This window comes from Lagopus leucura, unplaced genomic scaffold, assembly GCF_019238085.1.
Source record: "Lagopus leucura isolate 7727_CA_CO unplaced genomic scaffold, USGS_WTPT01 Super-Scaffold_100030, whole genome shotgun sequence".
Taxonomy (NCBI): domain Eukaryota; kingdom Metazoa; phylum Chordata; class Aves; order Galliformes; family Phasianidae; genus Lagopus; species Lagopus leucura.
The window spans coordinates 578,024-598,754 of NW_024962281.1; the positions used below are offsets into that span (position 1 = coordinate 578,024).

Consider the following 20,731-nt stretch of genomic DNA (forward strand, 5'->3'; position numbering starts at 1 on the left):
GTGCATAGATACACAAAGAAATTCCTCAATTATTGCTCTGTAGGGCCTCACACAGCACTTCTGCCAGTGGTGGTTTGGGATACAGCAAATGGCCGTGCTGCAGGTGCAGGGAGCAAGAAGCGCCACTGTGTCTGGCTGCTGGGATGGAAGTGAGCTGGTTCTAATGGTGGGATGTGTTCAAATTGTTATGGTATCTTTTTTTACTCCCACCTTATTACTATTATTTTTATTTATTTGCCACCAGGCTGCTTTCTGGGCCTAATTAAATGCTCTGCTAATCCAGAGCCAGGTTTTGATTCACAGAGTTCAATCTGGCCTTCTTATGCTCCTGGCAGCAAACCCTTTTGCTTTGACAATGCATCTTCCCAGCAGGACCAGGAGGTGTTCTCCAGCTGAGATGTTCTTTCCCACCAGGGACTCATTTTCTCTTGTACTCTCTGCCATTTTTCACCTGTGCTATCCTTCTGCTGGAACTCAGGCTTGCAAAATCCTGTTCCTCTGAACAGCTTTTTCCCCCCGGTAAGAAATGCAGATCCTGCAGTCCAAAAATAGAGGTGATTCCAAGAACGTATCAGCTGTTAGGGCTTTCTGCACTCCTGGATTCTTAAGGATGTTTTTAGGTTATTCTGTTTCCTATTCTGATCAACAGTGTTACTTTCCCTACATGCCTGCATTTCTTACAAGTTCTCCTATGATGCTCCCTAATTAACACCCAGCACGTTCACAATTAGCAATCAGTTTTTACCCAGTTGAGTTTGTTTCAAAATATACGTTGATATTTTAGCATGCTCAGTCATTCACTAAAGATGCTGAGAAAGCAATGGGGCTGAGATAACTGGTGGTTAAAATATGGCTGCCACGCTGTCACACCGCCTCAGCCCCCACGGCTGCAGTCTGGGTGCAGAGAGGTGCTGCTAATTGCAGCCCTGCAGGGGTGGAAGCGAATGGTGAGAGCTGAGATTGGACTGAATGAGAATGCGGCGGTGCAATTTTGGTCCTTCTGGCTTTGACTTGCTTATGGCTGCTGCCAATTCTTCCTTAAAACCCCACCTTTCTGCTACAGATTGAACATTTTTTTCCCTAGAAGAGCTTGCCTGGTGGAGCTGATACTAATGCCAGCAGGACAGAGAACTCTTTCACAGACTTCAATGTTTTTCCTGCTTAGAACTGAAAGCACTGCTGAGCACATCCCTTTATTGCAGTCTTTACTTCAACACAGGATTGCTTTTTTCCCCGGGGGTTTGTTTTGTTGAGTGCCCTCAGTTTCACTAATGAATGAAGTGCTCCTCCTTAGTCGCTGCACTCACTTCAGGATGCTGCTGGGACACGGTGTGACACAGCATGCAGAGCTCCCTGTCACAGGGCTGTGGCTGCTGGTTCTTCCGCAGCTGTCGGAGGGCAGCGAGAGTCAGATCGCTTCCTCCCAGCAGTGGGGCATTCAGGAAGATAACGCGAGGAGAAATAACCACCGAGGCCGGAACTAGAAGCTTAGCGAATGTAAATCGGGGTGTGCTCTCAGCCCGCTCTGCTCTGTGCCTGAGTCCGGCCCCCTCCCATCGCCCCTTCTTCACTTCCACGTTGGTTCCCTGCAGTTTGTGTTGCTGGTGGCGCAGCTTTGCCCGGAGCCCCAGGCGAGGTCTGGCGGCGGCTGCTCTTCGTCTGCTCTGCAGCAATTCGGACAGCCTGCTCAGTTCTGCTTGGACTGCCTGCAAAGCTCCCTTGGTTTTGCAGAGTGCAGACAGCCTGTTCTCTGCAAACCGACCCAGTGCCCTGACTCAGCACTGGTTACAAGGTGCAGTACAAGCAGCCTCTTCCCTCCTGTTTGATAAAGAGAAAACAATCAGCAAGCCAATAGTGCTCTCATGTTGCCAAGATAGAAGCTGCTAAATTGGGGCTGAACGTTAAATTGTTTTAAATATGCAGTGCCTCAGGTGTTGCAAAACCAGCTTTGCAGGAATTGGCTTCTTGGTAAGGGCTGCACTGTTAACAGCACACCAGGTCCTACCGAGCCTATGCTCACTCACAGCCTGTTTCTTTTTCTCTCCCATCCCTTCACAGGTACCTGCTGACATGTGCTCCCCAGCTGCAAATGGCCAACCCTGCCCTGGCACCTCAGCTGCCATCCTGCTCAGTACCAGGTGATTTCTTACAAGAAGAACCAGATAGGTGGTTTCTTTGTTTCTGGGGCTTTTTTTCTACTTAAGAAAGCAATATTTTAATAATTATTAATAATTATTATATTAATATAATTAATAAATATTTTAATAATTTTTGATGCTGACGGGGTCTGAAAAGTAAAGTGGACAACTGCCCCAGTGCCAGATGCAGGCTGCTTATTGTCCACTTAGTGGTGACAACTTGCAGCAGAAATGCAAAGCCACAGCTTGAAGCAGTGATGGAGCACCTGGTGGGAAGGCAGGGCCAACCCAGGGGAGCTCAGCTGCGTGCAATGTACTGAGTGATGGAAGGGCTGGAGCCGGGATCCACCCCTTTCCAGCCCTCATTTAAGGACTGAAAGTGGAGGCAAGGGTATTTTGTTGGAGATACCTGTGTACCTGAGGCCTTCTGAAGGTAAGTGGCTTTTTTCTCTTGTTTTTGTGTCTATGGCTGCTGCTTTGACTGTATCCTCATCTGCTGTAGCCAAGATCTTTGCTGTTCTGCTCTTGTTGCTGTGTTTTCCATCATGTTACACAGTTGCAGAATGCTGTTGTCCTCAGGACCCTCTCACTGTGCAGCATGAAGGGTTTGACTACGGCAGTAAAAGTGAAGGATGTTGTGAATGAGCGAAGCAGGATGAAGTATTGTACTGCAAACTGTAGACACACCTGAGGAAAGAATTAATGTTTCGTCAGCTGTTGTGCACTCGCGTTTCAGTTCAGAAGTTTATAATGAGTGTTTTGATTATTTCATTTTTATGAATGTGCTTCTACTCTGTGTTCTGGTGATACAACAGGAGTATTCTATCTTATAAAAATGGGGCAGTTTAAACTCGTATTGCTGGCAGGAGTGAATCCCCCTCCAACCCCCTGTGTGTGCTGTTCTGTGGGCTCTGCTTTGTGGCAATGTGGGTCTGTCTCAGGCTGATGGATGAAAGAGTAACATGCTGATGGGCACGTCTTGTGGCAGTCCAGCAGCACACAGCAGCTTTCCCTTTTCTTTCTCATTGGAACCAGTGCTTGAAAATCTGGTTACTTGCTGTGACTTTGGTACAGAACACCATGGCCCTACCTGGGAGCTGTGAAATATACTTTTCCAGTGTGTTTTTTTTCCAGATTCTTGAGAGTCCCTGCTTTGTTCCATCAGTCCCTTGTGTAAGAACCAATGCCACGAGGTCCTCAAATGGTGGCCGCAGAGGGAGGGATGATGAGGAATGGAGGCTGCTCCTCCTGAAATGATGCTGGGATCTCAGGGCTCCATGCGCTGCCTGCAGCAGCCCCCTCACAGTGCTTGTTTTTTGTGCTGTGTGTTTTAGCACATTTTTCTGTCATTGCACTGTTCCTGCCTCCAATAAGGGTTGTGTGGTTGTTTTCTTTTTTTTTCTTTTTTTTTTTTTTTTGCACCCCAGGTCCTGCTTCAGAGCCCAGTTGTGCTGTGTGCCTGTGGCTGTGTTTGTCTATGCCTATTTTAGAGATAATCCCATGGGACGTGACAAAGCCAGGGTGATGAAACAGCTTCAGCATGTGGTCAGCTCTGTTTAACCGGGGTTGATGAAGAAAGCACGCAGCAAAACTTGCTTCGCCAGCAGGTTCTGTGAGCAGCAGTTTGTCAGGCTGCATTTCTCCGTGCTGTCTTAGGTTAAGTTCTGCTGTGATTGGTGCTGAGCTGCAGGAACGTGGCATCGCCTCAGAGCTTCGGCAGAGCCCTTCAAGCAGCTCCCAGCACAGCTCAGGGTGGGAGGCAAACAGCCCCTGGTACCAGGGTGGGAGTGTGGGTGGGTGTCTGTGGGGCTCCAATTTCGTGCACAGCCCATGGGCTCCTACATGCATGCAGTGTGACCTGCAGCCAATGGGACTGAACCCAACAGCAGTGCCAGAGTGAGATGGGCAGAGCAGCACTGCTGGGTTTGTTCTGTGTAAGCACCATTTCTGTGATATTCGCTCAGTGTTTCTAAAAGCCTGTCGTGGCCGTGAACTGCAGACGTCCTTCTGAGGCCTTGTTATTTTCTTTGCAAAAGCACGCGGTGCCTTATTTGCTAGTAAACTTGCTCTGAGTAATTAAATCTAAATTGCAGCTGTCAGAAGAACAGAGCGGTGATGTTTTGTCTTTGCTCTCTTTGGATGAGGTCGCTGACATGTGAACATCCATCCTCCCTCTGCTCTCTGTGGAAGGATCTCTAACAGACGTAACTGGAGTGCAGTGCTGTGGGCTGGGCTGTGGAGGCACTCGGTTGCTGCCGCGCTCTGTGCAAACCAATTAGTGTGAGCAAGTGCGCTCCCATCTAACATCCCAGTCATTCTTTGGCATGCAATCATTCACCATAAATGCACATGAAGCTGGAATTCAATTAATCAGCCTGTACAATAAGCCTGTCTCTTGCTATTTTTTCCCAATACATTTTTCTTTGAATAAAAATGTAATTGTCAGTGCAAAATATCAGACCAGAGCCACATAACAAATAACTATGGATTTGTAATTAAACCAGTAAAGCCTAAGATGAAATACAAAAGGAGGCGAGCTAAAATCCAATTAAAACTTATTATGAGAAATACAATGCCAGCCCTTTCCAGGCAGAGCGCTCCGCACCCTGGTTTGCAACAACAGTTACTGGGTTTGATAATGAGCCCCGAGGTGCAGCTTGAGGGGTCCGCAGGAGGAGGCGGGGATGGGGACAGAGCTTTTGCCTCCATTAGTGCCCGCTGGCAGGCACTGCCTGCTGCCTTTGGTCTGGACAAGCTGTGTGCAGGGTCAGCCCCGTGCTGTGCTCTGCTTCCTTGTGAGAGTTGCTCTGCAGCAGCAGTGGTGTATGGCTGTAAATGTTTTTTTCTTCACTTTGTTGTCAGCCCAAAAGCTTCTGAGGCGTGGAAGTAAATGGATGAAGTTAACTCAGATATGGAAAACAACTGGACTTTGAGCTTAAAGTGGGGAAAAATATTGGATTGCTCTTCCCAGATTGCTCATTGTTACAAAATAACTGTAATTACTCCCTCTTTTTTTTTTTTTCTTTTTTGCTATTGAGTTCTTCCATTGTGAAACATGCAATTCTCCTAAATAGCAGAGAGAATCAAATCAGCCCGGCCCCTCATTTCATTCTGACCCTTATCTCGTTTAAAATTTGATTATAGGCGTGACTCCCCACTGCCTATTTTGTGTCTTTGTAGCGTTAATGGCCTATTCAGTAATGCCCAACAGCTTTGTCTGTGCATTTCTTTATTTGTTTCAGCTGATGGCACTGGCTCTGCAGCTCCACCCTTCAGGTTTGTGCATCCCAGTGCCGACCCGGAGCAGCAGAACAGGGCAGGGCTGAACCGTCCCTCTGCACTCCTGAGCTGTGCCCCGTGTCGCTTCTGTGCCTGTTCTGTGTCTTCATATTCCACCTACCAACTTCCACGGTGACCAAAGTTCTAACCCCCAAGGAGTTCACCCAGCTTCCCAGTCCTGTATGATTCCCAAAGCTCCAAAATGAAGTAATGGCAAAAAATGTCGTATTCAAGAATCAGCTTTGTTCTGGGCTCTGTCATTAGAAAGCAGGAAGAACCTGAGCAGCTGGGCTGCTGGAGGCCGGAGCTCTCCATTCCTTATCCCCAAATGAGACGACGTGCTTCTGTCCAAACAATCTGCAGCTGAGTGTGGGAAGGGGCTCAGCGGTGCCCTTTGGTGCCTCCTTGGGAGATGTGGCTGAGCCTCGGGTACATGTACCTGAAATCTGACTTTGTTTCCATATTCCAACTCCTGAAATCACATTGTCGCATTTCTGTTCTTTGGGGTGTTTTGCACAGAGAGCTGCGTGCTGACACCTCTTCCTCTGCCTCCAGTGCAGGCTGCCATTTAACTTAAACCCAAGTAATATAAAAGTGTTCATCATGTGAGATGCTGAAGTCAGAAGGATAAATAGTGGACTGGCAACTGGGGGAACTGGAAGAGCAAAGGAGCAGTGAGAGCCTGAGGAGGCTGCTGAGACAGAATGCTGTTGGGGCTGGGGCTATAGATCAACTTAGCCAGAGTTTTGCACCTTTAAGATTTAGGTCTGTACTTTCATACTTCTGGTGGATGTATGCATGTTTGTGTGAGCAACATTAAAAGCATTTAAACTGCAAACGTGCTGCAGTGCAGCACGTGTGGTTCTGTTACTGCTGCCTGTGCTGCTGGCACATGGCAGGGACAGGGCTGAGTGTCCCCAGGATCCTCCAGCTGTTTGCAGAGGGGCAGAATGGCCCACTGCTCAGCTGGAGCATGAGGGTGCAGGTTTTCCTTTCTGAAATGCCCCCACTATGCCCTTTGGCAGACTTTGCCTTCCCACATGCTGTTCAGGGATGCTGGTGATCGCTCTATGTCCTTCCCTGCTCCCCATTCCTCCAAGTATTAACAAAGCAGTGATTTCGATGGTGGGTTGGATTTTGAGCTGTTCCTTACTGACAGCTTGCTTAGAAACAGCATGTAAATGGCACAGAAAGTGAAGACAGTGCCAGAAACCATTTCCAGAGAATCAATTTTATGTCTCCACGTGGCTTCCTGCTGGCCCTGGGAGGCTGAAATCAGGAGCAGGCATTAAATCTAGGGCTCCATGAGGCAGCCATGCTGGGAGCAGCTCCATTGGAGGCACACGCTTCTGCAATCAGCTGAGCAGGACCTGCTGCTGGGGCACTGGGGGACAGCAGAGCTCCCTGCTGCCATCAGGGCAGTGCAGGCAGGCAGCCTAGTGATGGCCTCATCTGTAGGAGGCTCCATTTCCAGGCTCAGAGGACAATCTTGCACTGATTTTTTTTATTTTCATTATTTTTTTTTGGCTGTCTGATTTTCTTGTAGTAGATTGCATTGGAGATTGAAGCTCTGTTAATTCCTCCTTCCATTCTGCCTGGTGATGGCTGCAGGAGATGCAGTGCCAGTGCACAGAATGCAGTTTGTTCTCTGGTTGCCTAAGCCTCGCTTTCTGTTTATTTTTCTCTCTTTAATTACTCTATTAGTACAACATTTTAAGTGGTTAACCAAAATAATGTCAAAGGATTTTTACTTTGGTATGCGTGCCAAAAATAATCACTGCTAACTCTTAAACAATTGTAATAAAAAAATGTCTTGCTGCTAATGATACCTCATTTGTATTAAAGATGCTTTAGTAGGAACAGCTCCTACAATTATTTCAACTAACGCTTAACTACTATGTTGGATTTTGAAATCAAAGTACATGCATGGAAAATTACAAGCTACTCTGCCACACTCAGCAGTGCCCGATCGCTCCAGAAGCCCAGGAGCACTGCTGGCTTTGAAGATCATTGCAGAAGATTAGCTACCTGTAGTGGCAATTAGCAGTGTGAATTACAGAGCCGAGGTCTCTGAGGATTCTCTGAGTGTGACAGCAGACAGCAGCTGCAGTGGGATGCCCTCAAACTCCTCCCATGCGCAGCCCCTTTCCCGTGTGCACAGCTGGTGAGACCTCGGCTCTGGGGCCACGGAGCTGCTCAGATGCAGCCACCCCCAGAGGAACCCCCAGCAGATCCCCATCCTGTGCCCAGTGCAGCACATCCCTGCCTGTGGGGGAGCTGATCTGAACCACAGAGGGAGCGTGTGGTTGGGATCACTGTGTTTGTGTTGCTGATTTCTGGAGGAAATGCGATTTCCCACTTGCCTATCTGATTTTGGGGGAATGAATTTCAAATAGTAATTTTAAGTGCTGCCTATCGGTCCTTTTCAGCGTGAAATCAACAGGATTTGCAGGGCTACAGCTCTGCGGAGGATTTGGGCTGTGGTTTTGGAAAGAATTCTGAATGATTCAGTGTTTAAAAAAACACACAAACTACCAAACCAGCCTCACCAAAGCAACAGCGGCAGCAGCGCACTGATTGACTTAATTGACCAACTGCAGCCACCTGGGTTCTGAGCACCAGGGGAGGGCAGGAGCTGCTGCCTTTGCCCTGAGAGCTCCAAAGGGCTGCCAGGGGTGCTGTGTTCCTTGGGCTCTGGCTCGTTTAGGCTGCAGGACTGTAAGGTTTTGCTGTTTGAGATTTGTCTCTTTTAAATATTGATGTTTCTATTTTAAACTTTTGTTTGGGTAGTGAAACAAAGCTGCCTTTAGCTCAGGTTATGAGCAGTGTGCTTTTATCAGGCCCTTCCTGGTTCCATTAGCGAGCTTTCTGGGGAGGCTGTTCCAGCTCAGCGCTCCCTGAGGGTGGCCCTGGGCCCCCGGTGCTGCATCGAGCTCTGGAAATGAGATGAGGCGATAATTCATGACTGCTGTCCTAAATGCATTGGAAAGTAATTAGCGGTGGTGGTTAATTGGGATATGTTTCAGCAGAGGGCATCAGGAAGCCGTCTTGGGCTGTGTGACCCAGCACAGCAGAGCCCTTGCTGACTTGTTTTGCCTCTCGGATGGGGCTGCATGTTTGTTGCTGGTTGTAGGTTGCAATGGATTAGGCAGATTGGCTCGGGAAACATGTAGACAGTACTTTGCATGTGGCACATGCCCCCATAAACTTCCTTAAAAGGAAAATAATATTATTTTTGAAGTCTGACACAATCACATTAAGCACAGCGCTGCAATGCTTTCAAGCCAATTAAAATGAGGTTGGTTTTCCCCTAGGAAACAGATACAGATTCAGACGGGTGCAAAAGCATCAATATAGCTGTGGATTTCTTGAATAGGAGAACCTTCCAACCTTCAGATCCTGTCCCTGAGCCTATGGCTGTGCAGAGAGGTGGGCTGTGCTGTGCTGCTGGGGGAGCAGGAGCTGCAGCCCAGAGCTCATGCAGCCTCATTTCCTCCCTTACACCAAAGAGACAGCGCGGAGAGAGATGCATTTGTGCTGTAGACTTTATCACTGAAGTGTGGAGAAGGAACAGCCACTAACAAGTAAACTTCAAGGCAGAAATTAGAACATATGCAAACACAGATGCTGCTGCCGGAGAGATTTCTGGAAGTTGCTTTCTAAAGTAAATGAAAATGCACACAGCACCTGCAGCCTGGCAGAGCCTAACGAGCTGTGACGGCGATCAGCTGGACCATGAGCAACTTTCTCCAGCAGTGATTAACAAGTGGAATGCAAATAGCACATGGGACGGGTTTTAGGGAGCTGGGAATGTTTTTGGTGGTTTTCTTTTTTTTTTTTTTCCTGTTTGAAAAACACATCAGGGTGGAGAGCAGCACCAGGCATAGGCTACAAAGCTGATGCTCAGTGCAGCCCTGGTGTGAGTGCATGGGTGCAGGGCTGGGCACGGCCACAACGGAGGAGCGGCACTGGCTGCACTGGGGATCCTGCTCCTGTTTGCTCTGAGTGCAGCACTGAGGGTGCTGGGCCCCTTCTTGTGAGCTCTTCTGCTGGGAGGGGGTGAGGAGAGGGTGGTTTTTAAGCACTAATTGGAAAAGTAAGACCATCTGACTCCCACACATCAGTTTGTCATGTTCTGCTTCAATGTGGTCATATAAAAAGAGGGATTTTGAAATTTTGCTGTGACAAACTATTTAAATTCAGCAAAACTGCCTTATTTCCTTCAAAATTCTGCTTGAGGCGTGGTGATCTCTAGAGGCCCCTTCCAGCCCCTTCAGTGCTGTGATGCTCTGTGGGGCTGTTGTGCTTAAAGCATGTCTGTGAAGTGGGACGAGCAGCCGTAGTGCTTTGAGTCTTAATTCTGGGGCAGTATGCAAGTATGGAGCTTGATGTTCTGGAGAGGAACAACTTTTCAAGTCTGGGTTTTCTCCTGAATGTGCCTGTTTCTACATCTGCCTCTATCCATAAATTCAAAGTAAATTCACCTGTTTGACATGGGGTGGATTTTAATGATATTCCTGGAATATATTATAGATAACAGCAGGCAATATTGGCTTTCTGTGAGGGAAGAGGTGGCGCATGGCCAAATGCAGCTTGCATTTGCTCAGTTTGTTCTGTGTCAGAGCCTTTAATTGAACTGTGCCATCAGCATCTGAGATTTGCCATGACTGGAACACCACATCTTAAGAAAGGCTTTTAAATGATGTTACATCCAGGTTCTGCCTTTGTGATATTAATTCTCAAAAATGGGAATTGGAAAGAAGCAATGAATGTGATTTTGGTGAATTTGCTGGGAGCAGTTAAAATACAAATGCATTTTTTTTTTTTGTGGCTGTGGAGCAGCTGATGTCAGCAAACAGGGCTCTTTCCCCCAGTGAATTTATTTTCCCTTTTGAGGACGTGTGTGAGCTACCAACAGAAACAAGGGCCTTTCTGGCACTTTTCTTCTCTTAATTGAGCACTGCCTTCCTGCTTGCACAAAGTGTTCAATCCACTCCTCTGAGCCTGAACAACTTTTGTAGGCATGGAGGTCATTAATTTTAATTAGATGAAACTTTTTTATACTTGCTAGAAAACGAGGATCAGTCTCAACAAGTTTCATTAAATAAACAGCATATTAGAATGTTCAATACATCTCTGAGCAGATCCGAAATCATTTCATCCAACACTGCTTGGTGGGAGAGGTTGTGGGGGGTTTGGGTTTCTTCCAGACAGGGGATGTGAATAAACTGCTCAGCTGGAACTGACATTGCAGAGATGTGGGGGAGCTCTCAGGATGTCACCCGGCTGTGCTGAGGGCACACCAAGTTCTCTCCCCACGTCTTGGTTCTGCACCTTTCCCATCATTCCCAAGCTCCTTCCTGATGCAGCCCCGTGTATCAGAGCAGTGCTGGCTGTGAAAATCGCGGTGTTGGAATACCTGAGATGGGATGAGCACCACAGAGGCTATTCTTCCGGGAATGTCAGCATCTCAGCTGCCAGCAGTCCTCTCACTGACAGGAGGGCTGTGCTAAGTGTTTCCTTTTTGCCTCTTGTTTGGCACGTCTGCTCTAGTTAATGTACTGAACTGTGTGCAGGACGCTTCCAAATGGGAACTCCTAAGTATGCTCTGTGTGAGAAGATCCATCAGCACAGCGCTCAGGAGATGACTGCTCTCACCACTCACTGCGAAGATGTGAACAAAGTGTTTTGCCAAAACTAACAAATAGAGATGCAGCCTTACTGTGAATATATTGGTCTCTGCACTTCAGCCTCCTTTGCGTTGCATACCAAGCTACTCTTCAATCTGATGTTACCTTCAGAAGAAGCAAACTCATGCAGCTCAAACAGCTCAATGCCATCCCAGGGTTTTGTAGTAACAGCACTGCTGTTCCTAGGAAACAAATGGCCTTTTTGCTCCTGTGCAGTGCGTACCTTTGGGTCTCACACCTGGAATTCAGCATTAAGCCCACTGCCTTCTCTGGTGCTGTTTCTGTAGCACTGAGCTCGTGGCCGGCACATTCAGCCTTGTGCTGGCAGTGTGACGTGTGTGCCTTGGCAGGGAGCTGCTGGCTGCTGCTGTCATTTGTCTCTGAAGAACAATTTCTGTAGCACATTTTCTCCCCTTCTCCCTCGCCCCCGTCACTGATGTCACCAGGGCTGGCCATCTCCCAGCTTTTGTAGCACTGCCATCAGCAGAGGGCCGAGCGAGAGCTGCTGGCTAAGCTGAGCGCAGTAACTGTGTGCAGGAGGTGTGAGGAGCACTGCCTGTGTGTCTGAGGGCAGCATGCATGTGGTGCTCAGGCACGGTGGGCACCGTGTAAATCTGCCCATCTGGGCTGTGGGGGTCTTTGTCAGCCGTGCTCTCCTGGTAAGTAGGAGAGGATGCGCTGTGGGAGTGTCTGCACAAACGGGCTGTAATTTACCAGGGACGCTTCAGTGCCTTTCAAAGTGGCATCTCACTTAGTCAGAACAAATGGAATAGATAGCGAGCCAGAGGTCTGCAGCAGTATGTCAAAGTACTTTATAGAGCCAAAGAAAACCGTGAAGCCAAACCGAAGAGCCCTGACAGTCAGGAGAAATGGACAACGGCAAGCAGCTTTTTTTTTGCCCGTGATTCAGTGTGCTGCCTCTGAGAACACGTTCTTTCTGGAACTGAAATGGCTGCCATAAGGCACGGTTGTGTTCTCAGCCAGGACAGCAAAGAACTTTCCTTCTGCAGGTTTACCTGGCTGTGTTTGGTTGTTCCTGTGGAGGCACAACACAAGCACACAAGTTAATGCGTGCTTTGGCTGGCGTTCAGCAGAACCCTTGATGCTTTTTGCTGTGTGCAGCTCACAGCCACGGAGCAGTGCTGTAAGTCACCTGAAAGGAAAATAGTTTTATACAGGCATCACCAGTAGTGTCAGAAAGCTGAAGGCAGCAAAATCGGACTTTTCTTTTTCAAGTGTTACAGCATATAGGAAACCTGTCTGCAGGCAGGCTTTGCCTGGAGAGGGGCAAAGTGTCCTTTTGGGGTGGGCTTCCTGGGGCTGCCTCTGCTGGCAGCTGGTGCAGTGGGCAGAGCTGGGGCTGGAAGAGAGCAGCTCCATCAGAAAACCTGAGGGTGACAAAGAAACCTGCGTGTGGCAGAGCAGAGCTGATTTGGCTCCAGTCTGTCATGCTGGTGAGAGGGGAGGGAACAGTCCGTGTTTTACTTCTGTGATCATTATGTAATTGATTTGCCTAGAAGTCTTAGTGTTTATGTAGGAAAAACCGAGCACAGAACCTAGGTACAGCCTTACCAGTGTTGCCTGAGAGGGGATTACTGATTTTTGGCCTCTCAAAAATGCATCTAAATTTGGGCAGATTCATTCTGGGTATGACTCTATTAACTTACAAGTGTTATTATCAGCACCACCAAAATGCCAGCAAGCTGTGTGCTACCACAGAGCCAGGGATGTACAGCACAAATGATTAAGGAGCTTGAAGAACTTGGGAGGAAAGATTAAAAGAACAAAATGTTTCTATTGGATGAACAGCAACCAAGAGTGGCCTTGATAATCAGCAACTCCTGTGTGAAGGGTACCAGTGCCAAGAACCTCATTTCAAAATGGATTTGGCTGCAAGTAACAGGATAAACTATATGGCATGGATGAAAGGCTTCTTTTCCTTATGTATAGAGCTGTTGGACTGGAGATGTGTTTCCAGGTGTTTGTTTCTGGCTAGATCACCCTTTGGGTATCAAAGTTTAATCTCAATTCCTTTGCTTTTGTGCATGGCAAAAAGAGGTGGTGGTCTCTGGGGAGTGTCTTTTCCATTGGCGTCAGTGGAATGAGGATGCTGAGGAGGAAAGGCATTGTGGTGGTTACTTGGAACTGAATACCCAGGCAGATGGCAGTACATGTGTGGGCATTTATGTACCAAAGGCCAAAGTTCAGGCACTGCTATCATTCATTATCTTCCTGGTTGTTTTTCATGCTATTCTGAGATTGCCTGTGCATAAGCCCCAGCATGAGATGTTTGCACTGGCAAGCATGTCAAAACCATCTACAGCCTCATGTCTACCCATTGCTGTAAGTCCTGGGTCCAAACTAAGTAGGGGTGGCACTTGCTGAGCACAGCACACATCCCCTCTTCATTGCAGCCATAGGCAAAAAGCAGAGTGTGCCCTATGGCAGCTGCAGGGCAGCTTGGGGATGCCTGAGAAATCCAGAGCGGGCGTTCTGAAAATCAGTCTGGGTCAGGGAGTGCCTTGGGGTAAAGGTGTGCTACAAGAGGCAGAATCTTCTGCTGAGAGGAATAGGAACTGTAGGGAACAGCAGCTCGTAGAGGAGCTTTTCACCTTTGGTTTCAAGAGCCAAGCAGGTGTGTGCAGACAGCCGTGCTCATGGGGTGTGGGGCTCTATGGCAGAATGGTGCTCCTGCAGCAGGGCTCACTTGGGGGTGGGGAGTTGGAGATGCTCAGCAAAGTGCTTGGAAGTGCACACAGAACTGCACCTGGTAATCTCTGATCTATGTTTATTTATGAAGCCTGTAATCAGCAGCAAAACTTGTGTTTGTTTCCCTAATTGTATTGGATAAGTGGAAGGAGAGCGTCTTAATTGCCTTCCTTTAGGTAAACCTGTCCTTCCGTTCGTCAGGGTCTTGCCTCAATTACTGCTTCCTCTTCATGTGTTTCAAAACTGTTGTTAGAGGTGGAATTGAAGTCAGACAGCTTAGAGTGCGGGAAGAGGTTTGTCTGAATTGAATAAGAATGTTATAGAGAAGAATTGCAAAGGGGCTGTCCTGGAGGAATCCCATAGGATGTGCTGCTGATGAACTTGTTGACTTCAACCACAGCTCATGCTTGGAGATAGATGTCTGCAAAAGTGCTTTCTGTAAGTCACATTCTGCTTGAATCTACCTCTCCTCCCCCCAAAATGGGTCAGCCTGGGCCTTGCGGAAGGGTTGGTGCAAAGGTGGTTCCCATTTATTTCTCTTTTACCATACTGTGATCCTGCTGTGGTAACTGACAGTGTTACCAGCAAAGGTATTGTGATGGCTTCATCAAGGAGCGTTGCATTGTGTGTTTTCTTCTTCTAATGCCAACCTGGAGACCAGTGCTGCATGTGTCAGCTTTGGAGCAGATTATAGCTCCAAGGAGCAGAACTAGCTGTTTTATTGTCTAACAGTAACACATAAAACTCTCATCTCAAAACGCTATTTTGAGATTGATAGGAAGCGGTGATTCATTGAAAACCGCCAGGCTGGACCAAAGCACCGAGTGCTGCTGAGCAGATACACAGCGCCTGCTGCAAATCAGGTGCGTGGGATGGGGGCATGCTGCACATCCCAGGATGGCATCAGTGTTCCGGTGGGAATCTATGGAGTGTGGGAGAGGGGAGAAATATCTGCAATGCTCGTCACGCCGATCAATCTGACTTCATGGTTTACCCCGTGGAAGCTACGCAAGTTATACTGTGCAGGCGTAATTTGGGTAGAAATATGTCACCGAGCCAGATAGGAAGTCAGGATTGTGATGCAGTCAGGGAATGAGCTGCTGGGTGTTCCTTCATGAGCCTCTGCTCTGGCAGAGGGACGTGCTGGTATTCTCAATGTGCCTGGTGCCATTGCAGAGGGGCTAACAGCACTTTGTCTCTCTCTGTATAACAACAAAGCACTTCAATTCCAGCAACCACGGAGGTAATGCTGTTTGATAAATAAACACTTATTGCTTGGTATTTGCTCAAAGCACTCCTGAAAGATGTCCTGGGCAGGCTGCTGGCAGAGAATCCAATGAGTATGGCTTGGGAGCAAGGTATGGGAGAGAGAACTCATTTGGATTCATCTCTCTAAAGAAAACCTTTTGTAAACATCTTGGTACAGCACTGCCTGATCTGTCCCATGAATGTAACTTTGATGTCAATCACTTCAGCCACAAGGAACATCAGGAATATTCTGGGGTCTCCAAATAAGTGACAAATCACTGGAGGCAGGGAAATCACGTCAGGCTTTAACACTGGTGATGCACCAATGGCCCCTTGGGACACCCTCACCATTAACCAAACTCTGGAGGATGTGTGTGAGGTCAGGCTGGGGAGCTGCGGCAGTGCAGGGCCTGTGATGCAGAGCTGTGAGGCTCCTGCTCAGTGCCCTGTGCTGTGCTGTGTGGGGATGTGTTGCTGTGGGTGCTGCAGCACTACAGGGCGCTGGCAGCCTGACCGGTGTCTGCCTCATTTCCTGCATCCCAAGCATTGTGTTGGCCTGCCAGCCTTTTTGCACTGGGGACCAGATGAGCCAACCCTGCAAGCTTGTTCTGGCCATCTGGATGCCAACTGGTGCTTGGGGAAATGGATGTGCTCACTGGGGACCCTGAATGCTACACTCAGCAGTGCTGGTGGCAAGAGCACCTTCTACAAACCGGTGAGTTCCCAAGTTGAGCACAGTTCCTTATTACAGGCAGGATAAGCTTCCCAGCTTGTTTCCATAAATAGGGATTGCATGTGAACGCAGATGGAAGTGTTGGAGCTGGCACATAGCTTGGCTAGAAATCAGCTTTTATTTAGGGAAAGAATAATCTTACAATGGTTTCAGTGTACACTTTAAAACAAAAATATAACCGTAAGGAAACAGATTTACAAATAATGTAAGCTTTTGCTCATAGTCCTGATTAGCCCAGCAGCAGTGCTGTGCACCAGTTACCACTGATCCTTTGTTCCTTTGCAGTGAATTTGTGCAAAGATGGGATGCATGTGACACCTTGTGCGGAAATTATTAGAAAATCTGCCCAGTGCTGCTCGTCACTCTGTGATTTTCTCATCCAATAGTAATTGAAATCTTGCTCTACAGAAGCTGTCACCAAACTACCAAAAAAGATGATGATGTAAGTGTTCATTCAGAGCTAAGCAAGAAGGGTGTTTTCCCCCCTATTTTTGGAAGCGTCTGCATAGGGCACAATTGGATGATGCTCAGTGCCTCGGGGGGAGGGAGGGGGTGGCAGGGAAGCTGAGCAGTGCCTGGGGGGCTGCTCCTCAATGAAGCCCATCAGTGTGTTGGCCCCTGTGGTCAGGGAGCTGAAGTGAATAAAACCCTCAGACCTGGAGGGATAAACGTGTTCTTTAATGCCATAATCAGCTTGCTGCATGAGCTCACGCTGCAGCTTCAGTTGGATCTTGGAACGATGGTGCCATGAACAGAGTTTCACGTGTGCTGTGGAATTCCAGAGCCTATTGCTGAGCTGTTTGACATGCAAAGTATGAGGCTGCCTTTTTATTAGCAGCACTGCTTGTCTGAGGGATCTCTCTGCTCGTGCTGTGGACAGACATCTTAGAAGCAAAATGTAATAGAAATTCTGAGCAAGTGAGATGAGAATTAGCTGCCTGTCGAGTGCTTCCCTGTTTATCTCCAAATGTCAGCACTCCACACTCAAAGTTTTGATAGGAAGGCTTCTGCAGTTCTGGGCTAAAGAATTAGCAAATGAGGATTAGGGTGTGGGGGGAGGGCTAATTGAATCAGCTGTGAAGACAGCAGCCCTGCGAGGTGCTGGGCCAGGAGGAGCAGTGGGATGCAGCAGGGGTGGCTCGCACTGCTTTGCCCTGCACCACCACACACCAGGACAGAAGTGTTGTTCTGTTCAGAGCTCTCAGTGGAGCCCTGACTTCTTCCGTCCTCCTCACTCCTTTACTGCCAATATTTCCATCTGGGAGGCAAACATAAAAAGGCCAAATAGGAAATAACCACTAAGAGCACATCACCAACCTGTGCGCCACACTGAGAGCGTAACAGCGTGAGCACGATTTGGTTCTGTAAGAGATGAGGGCTGCATTGCTGTGCAGTGAACAGGAAGGGGTCATCACTGCTTCCCCGCTCCTCACTGTGCTTTGTTCCCACTACAGACACCAGGCAGGAGTAAAACTCCATCCTTGCTTCGCAGGGCCATCAGCATAAGCGAAGAGAGGAAAGATCAGGCTTTCCTTCCACGAATGGCTTTGTAAGGCAATTATAGAGCTATAAATACACTTTTTAGGAAGCAGCAGCCTATGAAATCGGTATCAAACAGTTCTGTTACCAGTACAGCTCTCAGTAGCCTTTCAGTTTCAGTTCATCGGAATGTTAAATGGCAGGGAAGGGAGGGGGAGCTGCCGGTATTTCGGATACTATTTGTTCCATTATTCATCTCTTTCATTCCGTGTGAGTCATCCTGAGATGGAACCTCTTCTCAGGAGTATGCAGTGTGAAACGCTCAGTGCATGCAGAAAGGGGGCAGTGGGGCTGCCGGGGAGTGCTGCTCTGGGGGGGGGGGTGGAGTTATTCCTCCTCGTGATAGAGTGTAAATATGGTTCAAAGGAAAAGGTGATGAATTGCAGGTTGAAAACGTACACTTAGAACACCTTGAATTCTGGTGTGAATTATTACACAGCTCTCTTATGTGAATGAGTTGTAAAAGAAAGTGGTGGTGGCGAACTGTCAGGTGCTTGTGTGTACTGAGATTATTGGTGTTAAGAAGTTGGGAGGGATGGTGAATGAGGGAGAGTTTGGGAGTAAGTGATTTTTTTATTTTTTTTAATTTTTTTAAGAGAAGACTGAAAAAATTCCCTAAAATTAGGGAGAATAAAATAAATATTGGGGATTAAAAGCCCTGTTTGATAGTGTTTGTAGCAGGAATTTCTTGCCACAGGTGGGGGGGGGGGGGGGGGTAAAGCTTGTGAGCAGTGAGTTAATACAGTGCTCTTATCTCTCCTTGCATTTAAGGGGAAATCCTGTCCAGCATCAGTAAAAGGGCTTCTTGCATGGCTGCTTGTAGTTGTAAAACCAAATGAACCTTTGCAGTGCTGGAGGTTTTAGGTGGGTTCCTGCCTGCAGCATCAATGTGCTCTGATCACACATGGTGATGCTGACAGACCTCTGTGTGCCCATACATTGCCATCTGTGTGTCTCCATCCTGCCTTGTCCTGACCTTCTGCTGGGCTGGGCTGGGACACAGGCTGTGTTCTGCATCACCTTCCTCTGGGCTCATCGTCTCTGGGCTGGAGGAATGGGTTTGCTGTGGCTCTGTGGGGACTGACCTCCCCCTGAACTACACATCTGGTGCACAATGCAGACTGATAAGGAATTAATTCTTGCTCTGTGCAGGCGGTGTGGTGGGGAACAATGGGAGCAGTGGCATCCCATGTACCGGCAGTTATCAGCTCTGCTGCGCACTCCAGTTCAGATCCTCTGTTTTTTTCCTGGCAGCAGCAAGAAAGGGTGGGAGGAAAGAATAAAACCCAGTGCTAATCTCCTCCCCCCACTTGCCTTTGGATACGTGTTTCAGGAATGATTTGTTTCTGTACAAATCCTGTTTTTTACACCTTTTTATTAAACAAAGCCTCCAAATAAATTTTAGCTGCTTTCCTGCCTGCCTAATCCCCGTGTTTTTGCACAGATAAATCTTGTATAATTAGCTGTTGCTCTGCAAGCCTGCCGTGCCTGATGAGAATGCAATGAGACGCTCTGTGGCACAGCTGTGAGCTGCAGGTCAGCATCCTGCACGGGGCAGCCCCACTCTGATCGCTGCCACCCAACCCTGCTGCCCCTGTGTGCAGCTCAATGGGCCCTGACCCCTCCTTAGGGGGCACAAAGCACGTGCCGAGCAGTTGGGATTTGGTAATGACTGGGACATTGTATTCCATCTCAATGGAAATATCTGCATCCAAACCCTGTTCCCCTCACCCCCTCCCCACCACTTCAACCTGTGAATGGTAAAATGAAGTCGTGTAGAACAGGCGTGGGGAGTTGGCATGGGACAGGAAAGCTTCCCTTCAGGATTCTGTGTTTTGTGCTGGTAAGGACTTGTGTTACTTCTGGCAATGGTACGTGCTATTTCTCAGGTTTTTCAGATAATTTTCCTGTTAGTAGCAGGCTGAGGGAGGCTCCCCAGCTGTGTGAATGACTGAACTGATGGTATTAACAGCAGTAACACTGACATGATTACTTTTTCAAGGCTGATCTCTATGCTGAGTTACATTCCTTGCAGAGCAGGATGCCCAGTTAACCTGTTTCAGCTCACAGCTCTGCCCTCACATCAAGTCTCTGAGATTCAGCCCATCAGCAGAATTACGTGGTGGATGAGCAGAGCGTTGTCCAACAGAACATGCGGGCTTTTTACTTGCTAGCAAGTTGCACAGCTACTGGTAAAGCAGTTTGAAATGAGGCAGCCTATGTCCTTGTCATGGTCCAGGATCAGTGCAGTTTCTTCTCCCTCTCCCGTCAACACAGCTGTGCCAGCTGCCATCCAGCAGCTTTTCCTGAAGTGCTCACTAGCATCGAAATATTGACTTCTTGTGCTGGTTTCTGCCATGACCAACAGCCCCCCTTCAAAGCTGTGTGTAGAGAAAGCACAAGAAGAGAGAAATCAGCAGAAGTGTTTTTAAACTTTAGAGCTGTCCTCATCCAAACATACATCAAAGCATTCAGGCATCAAACTAACCTGCTCCAGTGTTTGGGAGAACATTTCCACTTCAAACCACGCAAGCTTAATATTTTTCAAGGAAATTTTTTTCTATGTCATATATATAAATATATATATATATAAATATAAATATATATAATAAAGCACAAAAGAAGGAGGAGCTAGGGCACAAACATGGATCTCTGCTGTGTTTGGGTGAGCAGGAAGGACCATGTCAGTGTTCTCTACTCACTCGTGCACCACGACCTGCCTGTGTGCTGTCCTACAGGGCACGATGGAGCTCAGCATTACCAAAGTGCATCGTTTGCTTTTAATTCCCTTTTCTCTCGGTGGAACATGACATACTGCTTCTTTGCTTTGACCTTGACTGGATCAGAAAGGAAGAGTCCAAGTGAGCTCCTCAGTGAGGAACAAGGCTGTGTGCTGAGCCCAGTGCGCTCAGCTGTGCGGTGGCAGGGGACGTGGGGCTGCAGGGAGGTGTGGAGAAAGGACTTTCTGTTGTACTAAAAACATGGCAGACTGATGTAAACAGGAGAGGAAACTTTTGCAAATGCCCTTTAGAAGACCTCCCTTCCTTCTTTTCTTTCTTCAAATAGGAAATCACAAGAAGGGAGGACAAACACGAGAAACTCTCAGATCCTTTTGGGTTTGGTTTTGTCTCTGCAGTGGCTTTGCCTTGACTCAGAGCTCAGGGGAGACCTGGAACTGAGTGCTGCTCTGGGTTGGGTGCACTCAGGTTGCTCCTTGTCCCCCCTGAGCTCGCCTTGGCGCAGGGTTGGCAGCCGTGATGGATGCTGCTCCTTGCTGCTACCTCTGCTGTGTGCTGGGCTCAGGGTGGGGTACTGGAGGAGCTGTTGTGGTCACAGCAGGGCCTGCTTGTGAGGTAGGAACTTGTAAAAACAACCTGGGAGGATTCTGGCTTTTT

At 48.0% G+C, this 20,731-nt stretch overlaps 1 long non-coding RNA gene across 1 annotated transcript in view; it reads left to right on the forward strand.

Annotated features, from left to right (window-relative positions):
* The first annotated feature begins 1,880 nt into the window (after window positions 1–1,880).
* LOC122185524 overlaps window positions 1,881–20,731 on the forward strand; it is a 40,166-nt gene continuing 21,315 nt past the window's right edge. Inside the window, exons 1-2 of the long non-coding RNA XR_006180906.1 lie at window positions 1,881–1,968; window positions 2,059–2,138. This is a non-coding gene — a long non-coding RNA (uncharacterized LOC122185524). The remainder of the gene's footprint in view (window positions 1,969–2,058; window positions 2,139–20,731) is intronic.